The following is a 20,072-nucleotide window of genomic DNA, read 5'->3' as shown; positions in this document are numbered from 1 at the left end:
CTATATCTTGTTTTTATATGTCATTCATTCAGTGTGAACATGGCACAACGCTATGGCATTTATCCTCGTTTTCAAATCTTTGACGATTACAATGGAGATTAATATAAATATCAAACAATATTTGGATAAACCATTACCAACATACGGTTTTACAATACCCGTATATGAAATTATAATTGGTAATTACAAAAATATTATCTTTTATGTTGTATACTACCTATTAATGAAAGCTCGGTCAAACATTGAGGGAGGTGTCCATGATTATTATATACATGAAATAGACCCAAAGGAAATATCTAGATGTTTCCATAATATAGTTTCCAGTATAAATGTCGTTCTGATAGTGTATGTGTCCTGTGTTGTTTTCAAGACCAGAACAAACGTTGAACTTCTCAAAGAGATCAAGAGCATTATCAAGTGAAATGTGGTATTCGATATATATATATATATATATATATATATATATATATATATATATATATATATATATATATATATATATATATATATATATATATATATATATATATATATATATATATATATATATATATATATATATATATATATATATATATATATATATGTATGTATGTATGTATAGCTGAAATGACTCCAAGCACGAAACTATCATACATTTCTTGGAAGTTATTGTTTCCAGCATCATAATTCATTCTAACCCTACTGAATGTAACGCGCGCATTGCAAAGATAGCAAAGAACGTTCATTTGCATGGACTGACAAGAATGTCTTACTAATTTGTATTACTTTGGGTACAAAGATTACTTGCTGTATGGCGGGTATGTGGTAAAGCTTGCCAGTATCTTTTCGTGGGTTGATGGTTCTTTCCGGGGTTCTTTCTCCACCAGTAATACTGGCCGACATGTATAGCCTATCTGGTGGTGAAAAATCAAATTAAACCCTACAACAACAACTTGCTGCATGTTCAGTTCTTACCTCCAATGCCTTTTCTTTCGATTCGTATGAACGTTATCTGATGTAAATCGCCGATATTGAGAACTTTATTCTGTACTACTTTTGTTCACCTATCACACTATGGGGAGGAAGAAGACAAAGTCACAATTTAAATATTTATGACCTTTTCTGTCGCAATGTATGTGTATTCCTATAGCTATATCTTAAATCATTTTTCGAATTGACGGAACTGGTCAGGGATTTTTCCATCGGCTCCATGCCAACAATGCTTTATTTATTTCCGTTTATGTGATTTGGCAAGAAATATGTAGACTCAGATTTATGAAATAAATACTAGACGTAAATAGAGTGTACCCATCTCTGACATACTGAATAACTTTTATATTACCTAGACAAATGCTTCCTCGGACTTGTGTCAGAGTAGTAATTTGCGGGAAAATGTCATAAATTTGGTTGACCGGGAACTTACTTCGCAAAAGGAAACTACAATCTATTTCGCCATCATTGTTATTTCTACCATAGGGTTAAACGCAAGATTAACCAAAACAGTAGCGTAATTAGACAAAATATTCTGATATAATCGTACATTCTCTGTCAATCCTTGTTTCGTTACCATCAGTGGTGGTCCGAATGGCAGCTATCGACATAAACTTGAGGCATCATTCGTAGCAGTGAACCTCATGTTTTGAATGGTAAAACGCCTTATCGGAAGATTACTCTGACATTTCCTTAAAATCCAGAAATTCTTTCAGAAGTAATTGTAATTTAAATGGGTTTTGGGAGGAGTGTACCAAAGATGTTGCGACAGAAATGTCGGCAATGTGTCTTTGTCTTCCTCCTCTTCCATATTATATCTCGTGAAGAAAGTGTTCTAAATATCGTCCTAAATGGATGCAAATTTCACACGAGGCATCTTTTTCGACTTGACAGACAAAGCTGTGGATCCTTCGACTGTTAAGAAAACAATGCAATAGAAAATAATTTATTTTTATCGACAATATTACTTTCCGTATCGGCTGCCGGTGCGTGAGTAGTGGGCAAGGATATAATGGGGTGGGGTGGGGCTGTTGAAAAGCAGAATTCATAAAGCTTCTTACAAGCTTTACTAACGATTATTTACTTGAAATCCTATTTGCTCATTGTATATCTTTCCTGAGTCAGACTTGCATTTTACAGTTTCTGCTCCATTACATCGAACAGTTTATGGGTCTGCTCAATTTCCATTTTTAATTTCCAGTTTAATTTTGTCATCAATTATGCTTTGAATTTATTTTCTTCTGTTTGTTTCAAATTGTGCAAACTTACCGTGAACTAATGACTCAGTTTGATGTAATAGGCAGAAACTCGCTTTTTAAAGAAGGTCAAACGTTCATGCCAGAAATTGTCCCTGACTACACTGCGAATAATATAGTAACATAATCCTCATTGATTCTTGGTATGAAAGCCACGAGATACTTTCAGATTAATTTATATTGTACCTAAAGTCTGTTTATTGCAGTTTCCGATGGAATAAAATCGTTTTAATGCTCAGTAATGATTTCTCTCAGAACTCAAATGGTTAAAAGCAGAGCGAAACATGAATGACATATTTGTTGTGTACTGGGACCATTGGGAGTCATTTAGTGTTTTAATATATTATCTAGTGTAAGTATACGCTATAGAAAGAGATGTCTATCTCTCTTTCATAATGGAGTTTTGTGTGTATGTGTGTGTGTGTGTGTGAGAGAGAGAGAGAGAGAGAGAGAGAAAGACTGCATTCTAAAATTTGTGTACTTTTTAAGATCTTATCCATAATTATAAAATGTGTGAGTCCACCTTTAGCTCTCCCAAATATAACAGGTTTCATGCATGAGTACTTGAAAACCAGTTTTATGTTGCAACTTTTTGAAATGAACGCAGTTATTTTAGCAGGATGCATTGAGTATAACCTTCGATGACGATGTAGCGTGTGCCAACATTTATATTTTAACAATTCCGTCTCCAATAACACTGTAAATGCTGAAATAGCAAAGCCTGTATCAATCGTTATGTCGTTGCAATCCCTACTGTTGAGTGTTTATATCAGCTGACGCAACGCGTGGGGTAAACATTTTGATTTTCTCTGTGTAAATGGTCTAAAGGTAACTGTAGTAGATTCAGGTCATATATTGATACAAATATTTTGTAACCAGTTGGGTGTCATCTAATGACAATCTTTTGGTCAAGTCGTTTGTTTCTAAATTTGTGTTTTGCCCTGCATTGAAGAAACGAATTTAAGATTTCTTTAACTGAAAAAATATTTATGTGCTAGCTTTACAGAATGGTCAAACAATTGTAAGAGTTGGCATTGTGGATACCTTTAAAGATGGATTCAAACATGTATGATTTAGAGTTATAGGTTCGAGAGAACCTATGCTCAAGATATTATATGATAAATGAAATATACTATAACCTACTCGATAACGGGATGGACATACTTACTAGAAATATAATTTAATGATTAGCGTTACTAAACCGTAAACAGAGAACATCACATACATAATTAATTGTAAATCTCATACATATCTGACATAAATGTAATTTATTATTACAAAATTCTTATCAAACGCAGTCATATGCATCCTTAATATAAAATTAACTGTGCGGGTATCCATCTCGATGAGGTGAATAGTACAAACGATTAACCACGCTGATATATGGTGTTATTATTATTGAATTAGAGTGTTACTGAAATTCTTTTCTTCAGAATACATTCATATCCCATGTCAATACGGAACAACATCTGTTAAATATTTTCTCCAAAACTATACAACAGTAAAAAAAAGACATAAGATATAAAAATACACAAGTTGTTCATTGCTTAAATCTCTCTCGCATCCGTCCGTCTTCCGGAGACGATGGTGTAGCTTACGGTTGGGTGTCCTATGTTCACCTTCGCGAGTGGCTGAAGAGTACGACCATAGAGTGACAGTCCCTATTACACTGGATGCAGGTAATTGTTGATGCTTGTTGAGACTTTTGTTGCTTCGCCTTCCTCCTGGCTGTCTTTGCAGCGAGGTTTGTGTTTCTTGCTCCTCGGCTTTATGAACACCCTGACTGATAGCTTGGTTCCATGTGCAGCGGTCTTCAACACAGCCCTCTAAGTCGTTGACGTTTATATGGACCGTCTTTATGTCCTTCTTGCAGACATCATTGTAACGCAGACGTTGCCGTCCAGTCAGTCTTGCGCATTCTGCTGGCTCGCTGTATAGCATGTCCTTGGGAATACGGAGTCCATTCTCTTGACGTGGCCGAGCCATCGAAGGCGCCTGTCGATGCGAATTGAAAACATGCTCATCATGTTGGCGCGTTCAAGAACCTCTGTGTTGAGTACTTTGTTCTACAATGGACATGCCCTGCATGCATGTCAGGTGGAAGCTGTTGAGTTTCCTCTTTTAGTTCGCATAGGCGGCCCATGCCTCACTGCTATAGAAGGGTGTGCTGAGCACGTATGCCTGATAGACGCAAAATTTGGTATTCTAAGCTAGGTTGGGGTCGTTCCTGACCCGCTGGTTCAGTATATCCATTAATTATGTTGCCTTAGCAATCATGACGTTCACCTTAGAACTAATGGAGAGCGAGCTGGAGATGTCGGACTCGAGGAATGTGAAGTTCCCAACAACTTCCAGGCTGTACCCATCGTTGGCAACGGTGTGTGGGGAGTCTACGTCCTGCGCCATGACGTTCGTTTTCTTTCGACTGATGTCCAAACTACTTGCAGCCATGGGAGAGGGCTGCATACAAGCTGCTGATGTCCATCTTCCGAGTGTGATGTCAAGGCTGCATTGTTGGCGAAGAGCAATTCACGGATGAAAACCTCAATGACTTATGTCTTAGCATGGAGAAGGGCGATGTGAGCAGCTTTTCGTTAGCCCTAGTATGGATGTACACTCCCTCGATGCAGTCCTTGAAGAAGTACTGTAGGAGAGTGGAGAAGAAGATGGCAAAGAGCGACGACGCTCTGAAGCCACGCTGGGACTCTGTGTAGACGCGGCAGGCTAGAGTATGTAAGCGCGCCAGGGCGACACGGTCGAAACTTTTCCGACTATGCTGGGAAGGGAGATGCCCTGGTAGTTGTTGCAATCGCTACGGTCTCCTTCGTTCTTGTACAAATTGACGATGTTGGCGTCCCGAATGTCCTGGGTGATGTGTCCATCTTCTCAGCAGAGGCATAGGAGTACGTGCAGGGGCTTGAGCAATGCTGATTTCTCGCTCTTGAGGATTTCAGGCGGCATGCATTCGCTCCCAGGAGCCTTCCCACAAGCGAGATAATCGATGGCTTTTCCGAGCTCTTCCAGGGTGGGTAGTGTGTCTAGTTCCTCCTTGACTGGCAGGTCTACGATGTCGTCCAGGGCGGTGTCTGTGTATTTGTTGAATACAGCTCGAGATCGAGATAGTGCTCAACCCATCGCTGCAGCTGTTTCCCCATGTCTGTGATGACTTCGCCCGTCTTTTAACTTGAGAGGGGAGGTCTTGCACGTGGAGGGGGGGGGGCCTGTCGCCTTCTTGATAATCTTGTACATGCCTCTTGCATCCCGGGTATTGGAAGCTGTCTGTATACTGGTGCAGAGGTTCAGCCAGTAGGTGTTGGCGCAGAGGCGGTCGGTCGTCTGTGAGTTGTCCGAGGGCTTGCAGTGTACTAGGGCTAGGTTCAGCCATGTATTCCAGGAGAGCTTTCCTCTTCCCCTCAGTCATGGGCTCCATCTCCTCTCAGTTGGCCTCATACCAGTCGTCCTGTTTGCGTCCCTTCTTCCTGTAGGCAGTGATGGCTGAATTATACACAGCGTCAAGGAGGTGGGACCACTTGGAGTCGATGGTGTCATCAGGTGTCTCTTTGGTGATAGCCTCTTGCAGTTTACTTATGAACAGCAGTGTCTTCTCTGGGTTGTTTGCACAGCCGGGTGTGATGTGTGGGCAACGCTTCTTCTTGGGTTGGTGCAGCTTCTTGTGTATTATTCGTATTAATGTATCGTTCACAAAATCAATATTATTCATTGATTCTAAGTCCATGTAAACACACAACCCCCATTTGCTAAACATATGACAGCAAAGCCTTTCAGTCAAATGAAAATGAATTACTACCGATAGTACATGATCAACAACTGATTTATAAACCTCAAAAGATTACACGCAGCTACTTCAAGAGATGAAAAACGTTTAATCACCATATAAGCAACCGACCGCTATTACCCATGAAATCGTGGAATTATGTTTCCTACTTCCTTTACTACAGATGGAATGAAACTATCAACAAGAAATAACGAATCGATTTAGAGAGAGATAGCTTCCTAAAGTTTGCATTTCAGGATATTTTTATATAGAAAAACTGATCTGAAATTTGACAATATTTTCCCAGATTTCTTAACAGGAAATCGACCTTGAAAAATGTACAATTCTATAATGTGTTTTAGATTCAAATTATCTAGCAGTCTATACATTTCTGGCCTATAGATTATTTAACTTGTAGTCTTGGAATATAATAGCTAAAATGATAGACTAAAATATCTCGTTTGCAAAAAGAAAAACAGCGGACAGTTTGCAAAGTTGGTCAAAGAATATTATTATTTTTTATATCCACATACATACCTTGTATACGTATAACGCAAAAACGATGGTCTATAATTAGCAAACTTATACTATGATGGTTTAAATCAAACCACTTTTTAAAATCATGTAATGCTGTGTATAATAGTTTCATCTTATTTACTCTAATATCACTAAAACTGAACAATGTACTTATAAGTTTGTCTTTAGCCCCTTAGTGAAGATACATGGTTTTTTGTTTTAACATCACACCTAAGCGATCCACGTGGCATGTGTTTGAACACTCTCAAAACCCATGAACACTCGTCTAAACTTTCATTTTTAAACATATTGATATTTCCGTGAATAATACAATGTGAAATTTTATAAATGTCCCAGCCTTATGGAGTACTCATTAAATCTAATTAGCACCTGATCCAACCCTGACTTCCAAAAACCTAAAGAAGCATATCATTTGAAACAGTTGGAAACGTGCAAGGTGATGAAAATACAAATTGATGCTTACGTCTTGATGAAACGTTAAGAAGTTAATTTACAAATAGGATGGAAAGCCAAGCGAATAAATCCTTAGCATGTTCCTAATAAAAAAGAAAATCTTCGAGAAACTAAGAAGACTATCTCTGCCAGACATATTTGAGTATAATCATTTTTCATATTTTTGAATTAATACCAATATGATATATCTAAACATAAACCATCATACCAGCACTACTTGTTCATCCAGTTGCTTGACTAATCTTTATTAGGGAAAACGTCAGGCGTTACCGCGTGATAAATCAATACCTGTGACAGGGGTTACATATGAACTTCTTAAACTTCTGACTTAACAGGTGTGCGCTACAAATGAACATCCACATTGAACACCTAAAGACAATTCAAGCTCATGTTATCACTACAGACTACATTCATCATCAAGCAATCCATTGAATAGCCGTTTGAGTCCTCAACGACCACAGCATCGAACATTTTGATCCCTCTTGAAGACGATATATTCGACATTATGAGAAGAAAAGCAGTATCCACTCAATTATATAGTGTGTGATTACAAGGATCTAATTATATTGTGTGGATAATATTGTGCACATTTTCTTCATAAATCCAGTCTGTGACTCTTCTTTACTGATTTTGTTGGAAGTATTGTCTCTAGAAATGACGATGAAATAGAAAAGTGGATAATAAACATTTTAGACGGCCGTCAGCGTCATTCTACATTTTAATCGTCATGTCAAACAGACTCGTCCTAGGAAAATGTATGGACCTCTTTTCTGACAATAACGTTTTCTTTCCACTACACATTGCTCGATGGTGACTTAAGTTTCATTTCTCGTTAGAGACTATACACTTTTTACCCTGTTTAACATGCCCATACAACCAAATCATATAGTGGCGTCAAAATAATGATATCAGGAGTATTTGCCTGTTTATAAGATAACTTGCTGGGTATTTCTAACAATCTTTCTCTCCATACGTACACATTGTATAAATAATATCACTTATAATGTTGTTTGATAAATAAAACATGGTAATTCCCAATGATGCAAGTGACTTATCATCGAATACTAATTGCACCTAATCACTTTAGAACACACACACTTTGGCACATAATAGCGCACATTTGTCAAGGCTCGCAAGAGCTGGATATTATTAATCTCGTTTCATAAAGTCAATGTTAAATCATTACCCATTTGAGATCCTCAATATATTAATGAAAAATACCACTCCATTGCGATAAAAGAGATTAATATATAATTTACCTTTCAACCGTATACTTTATTTGTAGATATAGATACGAGGGGTACTGAATATTGCATTATAATCTTTCTCTTGTTTTCAAAATGTCAATAAGCCAATCGATTGAAATAATAACGTTTATACAACGATCTGCACCTGCATGTACAGCACGCCGGCCCCATAAAGGTATATGCACATGACGTAATATAAGAAAATGACTGTGGCTTGAAAAGATCGGAGATCGAGTACAATTGTATTACTCGGAATGATCATATTGTAGAATCCGAGCCCAATCAAATCGTTCAATGATATCAAGGAAGGCTTTTATAAAGTTCACAGATGTGATTTGCTGTCATATACTACAAAATGTTGAATTGATTTCATAGTTTTAATGATGTTCTAGAATCCATGGAAGACGTCCCACATTCTGCAAGATTGTTGTATACAGGAAGTGGCTGGTTTAAATCGCCAAACGGCTATGCGTCAAATATGAAAAGATCTACATCAGCCATTTGAATAAGAATGTCACATGATGAAATAATACATTTGGATCGGAGAAAACGTACAGGGATTAAATATCACCCACAATTATGCTTGAACAGAAAGTCGTAATGATGTGGAGTTTTCAAGCGAACACTATGATACCCAGTTTGTTTTAAATGACAACGGTAGCGATCTGACGTTCAATATGACCCACATGTCATTCATATTGTTATCGCTACACTTCCTGAATGGAATGTTATTGCTACGCCGCTCCAAAATGGATGGCTACTATTTCGATATGGGACTTTCAACATAGAGACTTCTTATGATACCTAGTTGGTCCAAAATGAAAATTGTGCCGGTCGTACATTCAAAATGACTGCCGCCGCAACAGTCTTAAAAATCTTGCTATCCCTGATTGGATTGTCAGTATGACACGGAGATTTCACCAAAGATTTCTAATCATGTCTTATTTGCCCTAAATGGAAATGATGCGAAGCTAGCATCCCATACGTGTACCGCATGAGATAGTTTGAAAATCTTGTAAAACCTGAAGAATGTCAGAAGTGGTTTGAACAATAGGACGCTAAAAAGAAGCTATGGTCTTATCTTGAATTCATGGCAATTGTATTCGCCCAGAGGAGTGCCAGTGTCTTCTAAGGACTCTCGTTCATCTTTCTTTCTTTCTTTGTCCATGAAGAAAAATTCAAAGTCTATTAGCACAACATTGTCTTTAAAGACTTGAGAATAACTTAATTATTTATGCTTTGAAATTTTAATATATGTATATATTTATTTATTTATTGATAGTTTGCTTGAAAGCAGTCGAGGACGGTGTCGTTGATGAATCCTTTGTTTATTCAAACGTATTTGTCACTGCAGGTGAAAGCAATTCAAACTGACACGGACATATCACCAATAAAGATTAATTACCATATTCGTGCACATATCCATGCAAAACATTGCTTTATCTTTCAAGTGTTTTGAACAAGGGACTGGTTAATTTGCGTTGTTGATCTGAAGGCGTTCTATTTATTGGGTACAAGATAATACAGATATATTTTGCTGTACAAATAGAAACTTAACAATGCACTAGATTCTCGTGTTTCATATTTGCTATGCTAAGAAAATTTGACAAGTTCATTTTTTAGCCAGTTTAATTAATTATGCTGTTACAGTGCAAATGATGATAAACAAATATATGTTGTGAACGTGCATACAGAAGAATGAGAACACAAGTAGTGTCCATGTACTCATAGTATAGGTCCATCCCTCTCGTAAAATAAGCAATGGATTCCTGCTGATATAGAAGCCTGTTTAAAATCTCTCATCAGCCATTCAGTTAAAACATAAAAACAACAAAGTCTACATGACGTATAGGATAATGGAACTTAGATTTATTGAACAAATTTGATCTAACAATATTCATATCAGATTAGGTACAACTATATGGCATTATAAATGGAAACGTAGTGATGGAGAGAAATGTTTAGATCAGCATAACTGTGTAATCTATTCAACATGGTGATAATTACTGAAATCATTCCCCTAAAGAGTGATGTTTGACTTGTCATTCCCATTCGTGTGGGATATGTGTACGTCGTAAGATTTTAGCGAATGTTTGTTTTAATGGCTCTGTGAATAGATTTACGTCTTTACAAACTAGTAACAATATAATTTCACTTGATTATTTAAATAACGTGGTTGTATACAGGATGTAGTTCGAGGGAACATAAACAGCGCATATCCGCGAATATAGAACACTAAAGCTTATATATAATTCAATTTGCAAATACAAAAAAATAAAAATGCGGATTAAGCGTCAGACGATGCACATGACAATTATTAGTCCGATACCCACCCACCCCAATATGTGTTGATAATGATGGACGATCTGGGGGTCTGATATCACCTGTTCATTAAAATGTGCAATTTTGCTACATGCAAATAATTCTGGAACACATCCTGCTTGCACTTGAGACACAAACCGGCAATAGGTAACATCAATATCTAGCGCGAAAATCAAAATAGTCCCAGAACAGATGGTTGTGGATTTGCAAGTCAACAAACACAGGATTTGCTCCGGACATATAATGTACATATCACCAAAAGAACCCTTTAGCCGACAATAGCTCCACCGCCAATAAAAATGCCGGTAAGTGTAAAAAATGTGCACCGATGTGTACAGCCATTATTGGCAGCAGATAATTGCAGATTTTAATGAGTATGGTGATATCAGCCCCTAGCCCTAAAATCAATATCATCACGGGCGAGGTTTTATCATCCTAGACAATTATCTCTACAAAATATTCGTACACAGAGATAATATTGCGTTTCAATAGATATTATATTTCTTTCTTTCGCGAATATCATTTTTCTCCCATACTATATTACTTATATTAACTAATCCATGTCTTATTACGACTTTTACTGAATTTGCAGACAAAGTGTTTATAATAATCTCTAATGATAATCATACATATTTAGAACAATTTTATTTAACATGATATTATAGTTCCATTTTCATTGTATATTACATAGATACTACTTGTACTATTGTGCTGCCAATTTGGAATATGTAATTATTTGTAATTGTCATATATACATACATACATACATACATACATACATACTGAAAGGTCCGGTACATCACCCACCCACCTACTCAGTCACACAAACATACGCTCACACTATCACCTAATTGTCAAATAATAATAAAAATACTACTACTACTACAACTAATAATAATAATACTAATAATTGGCAACATATCATCATAATACTTGTTTGACATAACCATATGCAAAGCAAGACATTGGTAAGCGTTAAAGACTGATCATCAAAGCCTTTTTGTACTTGTTGGGGGGGGGTTGTTTGCTTATATTGCTAAAAGGAATACATGCACAAAACTGAGTCGAACGCTGCTAGTAGGATTAAAATATACATAACACATTCGTCTATGTTTACAATAATGCGCTTCGTGTATGATCACATGGATTACATTAAATTATCTTTTCGTGAAAGTATTTTGAAAGACGATTTTCGTTACTACATGGGTTCATATATCTTTAACATTGATCTGATTACTGAACAAACTGAACAAGCATAAAGATCGATAATATTCTAGATAAAATTCTGTAATCCTTAGACTCTATGAAATTAATTTGAATGTCAGTTTAATTAAAATGTTAAATAAATGTCCAATTTTCATGTAATATTTGGATGGATTTCAGCAGTCTATCCTTTCAGACCGTTATCACGAATTTGTGGTATTTTACGTTATTTTTGGTTACACACGAATGATGTTAAACCAATGTATAAAAATATATATAGCGTAATTTTGTTAATTTATTAGTATTTTCAGTTCAACACGGAGGACAAGTCAGGAAAATGTTTTTAACTAAACATCTGACGTGAAGATATTTAATTAATTTCCCTAACGGAAATATGCTTGCCGTACTTTCGCACATTTATGTCACCATGTTTCTATAAAATATCGTACATACAATTTTACCTGTTGTTTGGTGTTTAGGGACACGTCAGCACATTAAAGGCTATATTTTTCTTAGGAAAATATAATAAAGTTGTCTGCCCAAGGGGACGACAGTGCAACTGTCCAGTTTTATAATGGGCAGGAGTGAATTACGCAACGTTGTGTTTGCGAGTCCAGCACGCTAACCATTCATGCAACGCGTATATTCTGCTTCGATATGCGTCTGAGAAAACACGTCTTTAGTAGGCTTCAAAACCAAAATCTCCATATCAGGCCGGATATGATCCAAATGCATGTGTTATTCCTATGTCAATCTTAGGTAACTTAGCACACCCACACACTGACACAGACGCATATAAATACGAGCATATATTTACTTCATTAATGCAATACTTCCAGTATCTGCTACAATTAGTTATAAACAATATTTTAAGGACTGACAAGCTATATTGATTAGTTAGTTCTGTATACATCATTTGCCAATTGAATCTCAGCTACTCTCCAAAATTCTGCTGTAAAATTGTAGTACTTTGATTTCAAGTTGAATAATGTTAAGCTTTCTGATTAATTACGTGTTACCAGTTCTTCCTAAAGAAACAGATTGAACCATAGGAATCACAGGCTCAGCTCTTTGTTGTGTTATTTGCTAAGGTAAGACTAGTTATCCATTTATACTCAGTTTAAGCGAAACATTACCTAGATTATAGTTAGTTTCAAAGTTTATCATATACTTTAAACATCCTGGTCGTTTCCCCTAGCTTTTCGTTTAGTATGCAGTGGGAAAAACCAGTCACGTTCTTTTGAGATTAGTAGTTTCACTCTGTCTTTATTTTGTCGTTGCTATATAATTGTTAGTAAGGCCAGACAATTCCCAGCTTCCAAGCCCTTAATGCTGTACAGCAAGTTTATGCCTTTGGCATTTGATAGTTTGCCGCGCAGTTTATACTCGATAGCTAAGAACTTTACAGAGTAGATAAACCCAGAAGAATATTATTGAAATGTGTTGCGTATAATGCAATTATTCAACCAATACGAAAATGCTTAAATGTATGTTTTGAATCCGAACGCTACCAGAAGTTAAAGAGGAAACGAAGTTTTTAAAATAAAATATTTAACTGATCGCGAGTGCAGCTACTTTGTTTAAATAATTGTATCCCTGCGGGGTTAAGTTGTTTCGAGTTTTCGGACAGCTGTTGTTTAAAAAGAAATGTATCTCTCATGTAACTGTCTGCGTATGCAGTGTGCGTGAAGCAGTTGACTCAGTACATACCAAACAGCTTATGTTTATATGCCTTCGTACACAAAGAACTTATCTTATGTAAGCAAGATTTCTAATATTTTCACACTAATGAAATATATAAATTTTATCACAAGTGCCATGCATGTCTAGTTTGCAATATTCTATGATAATATAACTTGCAAAAGTAGGGTTGCAATTGTAATTTGTTTGACTTGATGTTTTGCTGCACAGCAACACAAGAAGTTTATTGAATGTTCATTCAAGTAGGAGTATGTTATCTTTTCCAAGGACACACCGCGGTAGCAGACCTGGGGATAATTAATAAATTATATAGGAGATATATAAACAAGATTACATACGTTTAAGACGCAAAGCAATATTTATCAGTTTTTCAAGCGGCTGTACTCAGATCTAATGTTAATAGGTGTGACATTTTTTCCTCTCTAGCCAATATGTTAACCTAGCAGTTTATTCTCTTTAAACTTTCACATTGATATATCTATCTATCAATACATTTCAACATGGTGGCCTAATATGACTTTCCCATAGACATCCATAAACCTTGTAACACGTTGAGCATGGGAGTCCAATATACACATATGTCTCCGGCCTATAATACCTTGGATATGCTGATGTCGAGTTAAATAAAGCACAAAAGCCCCATGATTCCCATATCTCTATGGTTATGTTTTATTGTTCTATTTGTTTCTAGCAATTATCTGTATGCAGTGGAAGACGCCAGAAGAAATTGTTTCGAAATGATGCATTCACTAATCGTTTACAATTAAAGGGACAGTGATTTTAATATCAAACCAAATCGCTTTATTTCAATATTATAGACAGCTGGCCCATACACAAAACTATATTTATGATATACACAGTTGGAACGCTGCATTGTCTTTCATACAGGTCAGATGTATATTCCTGACTTACTTCTGCATTTAATGCTATGTTGAATTCCGAATAGAAACATTTTCTGATGATTTTATTTCGATAGATATTAGAAAGCCTCTCTCCTACCAAATGATCTGTACAAGCAGTGTGATAAATTATACTGTGTCACAATATCACTTCAAGCCATAAGCTAGACAAAAATTGGTTGTACATAATATATATTTTTAGATTTTTCTTCTTCTAATAATATAATGTTCTGGCAAACTCAAACAAATGAAATTTATCCTCTATTATATAAATATTTCTTCTCCTGTACAGCTTACAAAATCTCGATATTCACAAAATCCGAATGTTCTATAATTTTTCTCTTTTTCATGTTTCAGTCATTAGTTTATTGCTTGCACACCTCAGCTGTACTAAATAGATTCTTAAATTAAAATGTGTATTGCATGAGAGGTATTTCTCACATTGTAGTAGGGATTTCTACTGACTACCGTAATAACATTTTGAGGGGTTAGTAATTTGCTCTAACAAACTTTGGAATGCAGTGTCTCTAATCCTTTGTGTAAACTCCGAAATAAATACATTTTGTATCGCCAACATCTTGTTTTCTCCATACATATCTAGCGCCATATTGATTGAGCGTATCTTTAATCTTCGTGACCCATGTGACTGAATCAAATGTGTCTAACTTTTTCAACATAATATAACACTTATGTGGATATATATCATCCGATAACCGCATACTTTTAATCTTTTTTTTGCATCTTACAATATATGAAGTAAAGAGAGGCAACGTACCGCATTCCTATATAAATATGGACACCCAATTTTTGGCATTATTTAAAACAAAGAGGTATCTCTTACTCAATTGAAACTTTACTTCCTCAATATTTTCTAGTATTCAAATCCCCATAGTTCCATAACATAACATTTAATCACTGAGTAAAAATATTTTAGACTTATTTGTGATATGAAATTGTCCGATCTACCTTTAACTAGGAAAATATTAGTATCGGTCTTTTGACTTGTGTAGCTAATATTTGTTTAGCCATAGACCACTTTAACATCTGTGTAGAAATAATCCCATATATTCATAATAAGGCACTACTGCTATTCGATGTAGAAATAATCCTATATATTTATAATAAGGCACTACCTTTATTCTTTCTTCATTAAATTACCATATTTACGTTCTCTTCACATATCACCCATTCCTAAATACCACTATGTTTGTCTTGTTGAGGTTTACCTCTATGCCAGTGCTATCACAAAACTTCCTGTATTATCTCTTTGTTGTTGCAGTGATAAACTGTATATATATATATATATATATATATATATATATATATATATATATATATATATATCGATATTGTTTCTAATTCCATAAGCTTGTTATTATTTTGTCAGTTCCATTTATGAACGATATCGTTGTGATACTTCCGTTGTTTCTCCTTTCTGCGCACGAGTGAGTTGGTGTATTTTGTTCATCATTAATCTGCGTTAGAAATAAACCTCTGTCACGTAATTGTGCTAATTATGTTCAATAAATCAAATCCAACATATCTTTTCCTGCTGCAGTTGTACCTGATAACTTTAGACCAAACACAAATCCATTGATCTAAAGGATAAAGACCTACTATGATTCTTAAGGATGATTCCGTGTGTGTCGTGTTTGACTTCGTTTTCATGGTAAGGACCCCGTTTGTCAGCAGGACTTTATACCTAGTTTTAAATTGGACATAATGATCGTTACATTTATGTATTATATAGCTGAGAATACAGTGGGTAGATTAATTCGATTCACTATTATATCAGGACTGCGTTTGTCGAAGGATTTTATAAAAAGCTTTCTTACAAATTTAATTGATGCAAATAATTAAAAGCTTGTAGTTGCATATTTACAAGTACGACGACAGGTCTGGCTAGCAAACAACCTGGACCATAATCTACCTAAACAAGTGCTGAGTCACACCAAAGACTTATAAAAATGATACTATCAGCTTCATCGCTTAGCAAGCAACATTAAGATGTTAGTGTTAGGAATGATGGGCCTGGTGTCAGGATAATGTGTCTGGGTGGCACATGATGCTACATATCTGCTGCATGATGCCCAGTGCGAGACATCACTGTCACACTGCAGACATTGTAGTTATATGACTGGAAAATTGTTAAAGCTGCGTTAAAAATCCAAATTACAAACATACACACTCTAAATAAACATAATCGAAATGATTTTATATATTTTTGTTTAATAGGTACTACTACTGCTACTACTACTACTACTAATGCTACTACTACTACTACTACTACTACTACCACAGCCACTACTATTACTAATACTACATTTCCACATGACAAATTAATAAATATTTCTTACCTTTAATGCTAAGTGCATATATTCATTTTTCCACGAGACTAATCCTAGTTTAGCAAAGAACAGAACGTTGAATACTTAGGCAACAATGAATGATCAAAAGTCACAACTGATCAACATGAGAGAATCTTATCAAATTGGGTCACGCCACTTTGAAAAAATAGCTATGCAAACAAGGAAGAAAAATACAGAAACCCTACAATATCTATTTTTCTCTCCACGACACGTACGTTACGATTCTGTTCTGTATTATTGAGTAAGGTGAACTAATTTCAAAGACAAATATCTCGGAACAATATCTGGTATCTTTCTATTAATGTTTTGTGCCTTAGATGTTTGTAACAGGCGTCATTTGTCGCACTACATATAACAACCGATGCATTAAATACTAGTCGCCACTGAGGATCTGGTGATATTTACCTCCTACGTCTATGAAGCCACAGGACCCGATGACCTAGATCACACTTAAGATAAGATAATAACTTCATTGCCTATAACGAACTGGCGATCGTGGAGCAAATGAATCGATTCGTCTCTTTAACCGCAAGCGACACAAGACTCTAAGGTACTGTTCTGGACTGAGCTCTGCATTCACGTACCTAAGCTAATTCAAGGAAACGTAAATATGATAGTTCTGTCCCACGGGACTGGAGCCCATGAGCTGTTAAAGGTACACACCAGATGATGTTCCACAGACATGGACTGGCACGAATTACATTGCATGTTTTACGAGGCAATGTCCATATCCAACAGTATCGTTACCAAAAGCCTGATCAGTAATGATTCCGGCTGGCCTTAATAAAGTTTGGGCTGTGTCAAATTTATGTCATGCAAATGCACTTGAAGGCATTAACCTCTAAAATTTGTCTTTCACCAAAATTTCAAGAGTTAAAACTGGTTACGAATACTGGAACTGTACGTGACTCGTCGCAACGAGCTCTTAGAAAAGCAAAATAGTCATCAGCTTGCACAGTATGATGTCATCTATGAGTTCGAAAAGATGGTTTCTCCTCTCATCAATTTCTAGGCCGCTAACGAGGTCAGAGGCATCAATCAGGCGTTCCAAGACATGATGTAGAAACTGCATCTTTGATAGGATGGGTGCCCGACGTCATCAATACTTCCCTGTTAAAGCTACCCCTGTCTAGAAATCATTTGTTAAAGTGTGCGTTCCGAGAGGTATCTCTAAAAAGCAGGTGTATAGCGTCATTGTTAATAAGTTTGCGAAATATTTTCTCACCTACACAACTAATAAGGCAAAGGTTAAGAAAGAAACCCATCACACTGCCGGAAAGGTCAAGCAAGAAACACAGGAGACTTGCTAAAAGGCTAAGTGTATCTACATTAATTGACAAATAATTTGATGCAGAACCACAACTCCATGAGGAAAACAAGGTCCGCACACGAAATATGTATTTCAGTCAATGTGATGACAAGAAACAAATGCGAGAGAAAGCACAAGCACTTGCTGCTCTAGAGAAACTGGAAGACATGCAGTAATTTATGATAGCACGATCATCTGCTTCAATGCTCAGACGAGCTAGCCAACGCCAGACGTTGACCGGGTCTTCCAAGTGTTATGCATATTTAATTTAATTGTCTGTTTGTTAGTGTTTTGTTTTGTTCCATTACTTGCTATTTTAATTTAACATTGTTTACTGGATTTGAAATTGTCCAGAATTATTTTTTTTATTTCATCGATGTAAACAACTAATAAATGAAACATTGTATCTAGTTGCTGACCATGTTCCAAAATCAGTGACAGTTTTGGTAAATAAATTTTTCTTAATTTTTTTAATTATGGTTCTCAGAGTAAGAATCACTAAGTTGAGTCAAGGTCATATATGGAATACGTGATAAGTAGCAAGTGTCAATTGGTAAACAAACTTCTAGTTTGTTTCCAAAAGAATGAACTTTTAATCCTCATCCAGGAATCTGTCTTGCGTTTTAATTAGTCATGTAACCGATGTTTTTGATAAAGTTTTGCCAGTCGTGCTTTAACATCTGATAAATAAAGTTGTATTATGTTGTAACCAGTTATTTCCTTCAAATTATGAATTCAAGTGATTATATTCTGGAAATACAAAAGTGCTGTGACAAAATTCTTGAGGAAAGAACATTCATTGGAATTTATACGGAATTCAAAACTGGAATAATATTTCTGTGCTCCAACAAGATACTGTTGACACAACAGTACCACTCTGACTTTTATAGACGTTATTGCCTTCCATCTTGAATTTCATCAGGATTCGAACTGAGATTCACTTAGAAATTTTCATTGATAGGACTTGTGTTGTTTAATTCTTAGATTATTTTTGAATTTAATTCGTAAAACCGTAATTTAATTTTTCTCAGTTTTGATTTTGTATTTTAGAGAAATAAATTATTTGATGAATTTTGCAAAGCTTGTTGTCTTCACTCTTTTTTGCTACTTATTTTAAGAGTATATACTAGTAACAACAGGATGGCAAAACCTTCTATGACCTTGTCTTGGCTACATGCTCTATAGCATTACTCCGGACAAGAGTAAGTCCGTCTCCGGCATTCTCACCGGTAATGCCGGGTAATTCTTTTTCAATGTCCCTGCATCAATACAATGTGATTTAATCTGACCGATCATGATGTTAACCTGATAGACCACTGCAACTGTATGTTCTCTCTTGACCTTTATGTCCCATATAAGTTACATTAGAGGCTGAAAAGCTGCAAATATCGTTCATTTCTCAGTCAGCCACAACCAAACCTAGGAATACGAGCTCCGCAATGCATAGTGTGAGTCATCTTTCCAAGGCTGCCTTTAGTATCATGGACACAATGGCAACGGTTTGGGAAAATTCCCCCAGTCCTAGTCGGGGTATGATCCCTAACAGCCACAACACTGATTAATGTTGCCGCCCGGCAGCTTGTGTCGTTGTCTTGCGTGCCGTCGATGCTACCAAGATGGGTGTCGTAGGTCAGGCAAAAGAATCTCTGCCAGCCCTGGCTGCCTCTAGCAGTCAAAGAGCTAAAGGAGCTTTACATTTTCACTTCAGAATGTTGACACATCATATGACACAGGTTCAACAAGGTAACCACCCAGACGGTTGTCGACTTGGTTCATACTGTCAATGCAACTTTACCGATGGCGCTACAAACAAGAATACGCCGTTTGAAAACCTGGCTATGGTCGCAGACCTGCATTTCGCAACATGTAAGAAGATGGAGGTCGGACAGTATATCATTAACAATAGCATATTTCCAAGATGTGCAAGACCCCGAACCTCGATATGTGCTTCTTGAAAACAGCATCCGTAGTACTGCTCTATCCAAAAGAAAATGGTCGTGCGGAGTTGCTGGTGCAGTACATCTCGAGC

At 36.2% G+C, this 20,072-nt stretch overlaps 1 protein-coding gene across 5 annotated transcripts in view; it reads right to left on the bottom strand.

Moving 5' to 3' along the window:
• The window catches only part of LOC149791331 (uncharacterized), a 113,410-nt gene extending 94,890 nt beyond the window's left edge, over positions 1–18,520 (bottom strand). For 2 of the 5 annotated variants that reach the window (XM_089969862.1, XM_089969863.1), the window contains exon 1: positions 16,723–18,519. The gene's annotated coding sequence lies outside the window, so the exon portion shown is untranslated. Of the gene's footprint in view, positions 1–16,722 lie in introns of all 5 variants that reach the window. The other 3 variants (XM_089969861.1, XM_089969864.1, XM_089969865.1) reach the window with 3 other exon arrangements.
• Positions 18,521–20,072: the final 1,552 nt, after the last annotated feature.

The sequence above is a fragment of the Sinohyriopsis cumingii genome, chromosome 9 (genome assembly GCF_028554795.1).
Source record: "Sinohyriopsis cumingii isolate HCF-2022 chromosome 9, ASM2855479v2, whole genome shotgun sequence".
Lineage (NCBI taxonomy): Eukaryota > Metazoa > Mollusca > Bivalvia > Unionida > Unionidae > Sinohyriopsis > Sinohyriopsis cumingii.
The sequence above is the reverse complement of the archived record's forward strand: the minus strand, read 5'-3'. Positions and strand labels throughout refer to the sequence as shown.